This window comes from Etheostoma cragini, chromosome 20 (genome assembly GCF_013103735.1).
Source record: "Etheostoma cragini isolate CJK2018 chromosome 20, CSU_Ecrag_1.0, whole genome shotgun sequence".
NCBI lineage: Eukaryota > Metazoa > Chordata > Actinopteri > Perciformes > Percidae > Etheostoma > Etheostoma cragini.
In genome coordinates, this window is record NC_048426.1 from 23,455,952 (window position 1) to 23,459,253 (window position 3,302).

Below are 3,302 nucleotides of genomic sequence, written 5' to 3' on the forward strand. Positions count from 1 at the left end.
GTAATAACTAATAAAAGAATTCCTGCTTCTATGGGATTTAACATAGGGGGGGGGGTATATTTATGCCCCCTGTATTTTAAGGAAGAACATTCATTTATTCACAATACAATATTAATTCATAAAGAAAATTGGTGTCCTTAAAGGTTGTCGTTTTCCTGATTTCTTTAATTAAGGCATTAAGATCAATTTCCAAAAGATGATTTTTTTTGTATTCATAAACTTCTGAGCACCGCTGTATCCTGCATGTTTCCGTTACAAATTTGCGGGAACCAATCACAAACTGGCTTATCCACCTGGTTTGCTATTGGCGGGTTTAACACGATGATGGCAGAGGAGAGAAGGCGAGCAGCTTCCTGTTTACGTTCGTAACGCAGCGACCACCAAAGGGAGCGAGGGTCGGATTGGGCAGCTGTGCCCGTGTGCAGTAGAAAACACAGAGTCCCCAGGCTGGGGGTCAATCTGAAGAGATGGAGCTCGGTCTGGTGCCAGTCCAGACTAACAGAGGCGCTTCAGGAACCGTTGGGCAGTCTGAGGAACACTTCATTTAAAGCCGACTGACGCCTGAATGCAGTAATAAGATGCTGAGCAACACCACTCACATTAGTTCTTGATTGGAGGAAGCTGAAGCGTTACAACTGAAGCCACTCTCTCCAATCTCAGACGACCACCAGTCCAGTCATCTGCCCTGTGATGGGTTAGAAAAGGTCAGAGAAATGAGAAGAAAACTAAGAGGAATTAAGGAAATAAAACATCTATCTATCTTTCTATCTATCCATCTATCTATCTACACATCTATCCATCTATCTACACATCTATCTATACATCTAGCTATCTATCTATCTATTCATCTATCTATACATCTAGCTATCTATCCATCTATACATATATCTACACATCTATCTATACATCTATCTATCTATCCATCTATCCATCTATCTACACATCTATCTATCTATACATCTATCTATCTATCCATCTATCCATCTATCTACACATCTATCTATCTATACATCTATCTATCTATCCATCTATACATCTATCTACACATCTATCTATCTATACATCTATCTATCTATCTATCCATCTATCCATCTATCTACACATCTATCTATACATCCATCTATCTATCCATCTATCCATCCATCTACCCATCTATCTACCCATCTATACATCCATCTATCCATCCATCTCTCTCTCTCTCTCTCTCTATCTACATGCTGTAATTATGTAAATGATGCTGATGCTACTTTCTCCTGCAGTCAGATGTAAAAGCAGATCAGAATGAAAGCGTGGACGCTCCCCCCCCCCCCCCCCCCCCCATGTATTTATCCCCCATGGAAGGATGCATTACCATGTCTTCCTGTTTTTAGTCGCCCTATTTAATCAGGTTTTTACAGATCAGGGCTCTGATATATAAAGATGCATCTGCTATTGTAGCTCGGTGAGTCTTCAGCCTCCATCAGCAGCCTGATTGACGCTTCTATTCACCTTTAAGTGCTGCCTTCGCGCCGCCTTTCCACAGCTTTTATTTTCAAATGGACGTTTCGTTTCATGGCAATCCCTTTTGACTCGCTCCTTTCACTCGCAACTCGGAGGTAGAAATATAGAAATAAATGCAGAAATAATAACAGCGTATGGCCCTCTCTCTCTCTCTCTCTCTCTGCATTACAGAAAAGGCTTTTCAGCCTGTATAACAGTACATGCTTCCACATCAAAAGGCAACAACAAGCAGGACAGGAGAAACTCATCCGTGTGTGCTTTTACACACAAACAGAAATGTGTTACATTTTATCCAGCTGTAAATTATTTGAGCTGGAATGTAGAAAGGGTGTACAATTTCAATTTAATTTTTAAACCTAAAAATCCTGTTTTGCTTTTCTTATTACTTGAAAGTGTGTGTGTGTTTGTGTGTGTGTGTGTGTGTGTGTGTGTGTGTGTGTGTGTGTGTGTGTGTGTGTGGAATAACCGTCACCTGGGGCTACAACTGAGTTTAATACCACTGCCTTGAGGCAACAGGAAGTCTTTTTGACCCGTTATCCATGCTGGATTTATAAATATTAACATTTTTACATGTAATATGTCATGACATATTTCTCATCATTAACTGTATACATCATGTGTGCAACTTATCACGCTTATATTGCAATTTTTTCCCTGAGTAATTCGCTTTTTATACTTTATTTCAGTCTGTTTTTTTTTGTTTTTTAGTAAAACATACTGTATGTCTCCTGTCCGAGGTTGTTTGCCATGTACGGTATGTTGAGCCACGTCAGAGATGATTTTCTGTCTAGAAACGGGACTCTGAACCTATGATGTCCCATTTTGGATCAGGAACAACATCTCAGGACATGTAGCCACATCCAAACCACAAGCACGACCCTCCAAAAGAATATAGTTGATGTTTAAAGAAACGTTGTAGTTTAATCTGAATTTCTAAATTGTTTTTGTTTTTTCCAATCTGCCATCCAGCATCGTGCGGTAAGGACCAACCCTTCCTCAGTGGAGGAGAGGTTTACATGATGACCCTGGCCTTGTGTCTTTGTTACAACGCTTGTCAAAGAGGATCCTGACCGAGCGATTCTGAGGGAGAATGGATCCACCAATCAGGTTTTAAGAGGCGGTTCAGTAGCTTTCACCACGGAGAGCAAACACGCAATCTTGATCCTTATAATTAGACATCTAAGCAACAATGAACCATATTTGTTATCTTTTGTAGTAAAAACAACTGTGTTTTGTGGAGTGGAAGAGCATAGAAGTAAGGACTAGAAGAGAATGACACAGATATGGGGATCATCTGCAACAAAGACGGAGTGCAGGGCAGGAAATGTGATGGCCCAACTCGGGGAGCAACAGCAATGCTGCCTGGGCTTCCTCAGAAGGAATAACCAGAGCATGGATTAATAAAACCGATCAGAAAGAAGGGCTCATAAATAAGTCTTCTAATACAAGTCTTCTGATATGCACATGCTTGGTTTCATCTTTTTAATACATATATACCCATGTGATAAGGCACATTATCTCACTGAGGCACCATGGGGACTGATGTCATTCACATCAGAATAATATGTCATATATGTAGAAGATATGTAAGATCAGAAGTTCCCAATCTTACCAAAAAGGTTTCCCTGCCAAAATAAACAATATTCTATCCACAAGAATAAAATGATAAGTCTATGTTAAAACCTTAAACAGGAAATGATTGAGTAACAATCATTTTAAAATGCCTACTTTCTATTTTTCTTTCTTTCAATCATTTTTCTTTCTTTCTCTTCATTTCTTTCATTCTTTTTTCTTTCTTTCTG

General features: G+C 39.5%; 1 long non-coding RNA gene across 1 annotated transcript in view; it reads left to right on the forward strand.

The window, feature by feature from the left end:
- Positions 1–209, forward strand: part of LOC117935519 — an 18,625-nt gene extending 18,416 nt beyond the window's left edge. The window contains exon 3 of the long non-coding RNA XR_004654777.1: positions 197–209. This is a non-coding gene — a long non-coding RNA (uncharacterized LOC117935519). The remainder of the gene's footprint in view (positions 1–196) is intronic.
- The last annotated feature ends 3,093 nt before the right edge of the window (positions 210–3,302 follow it).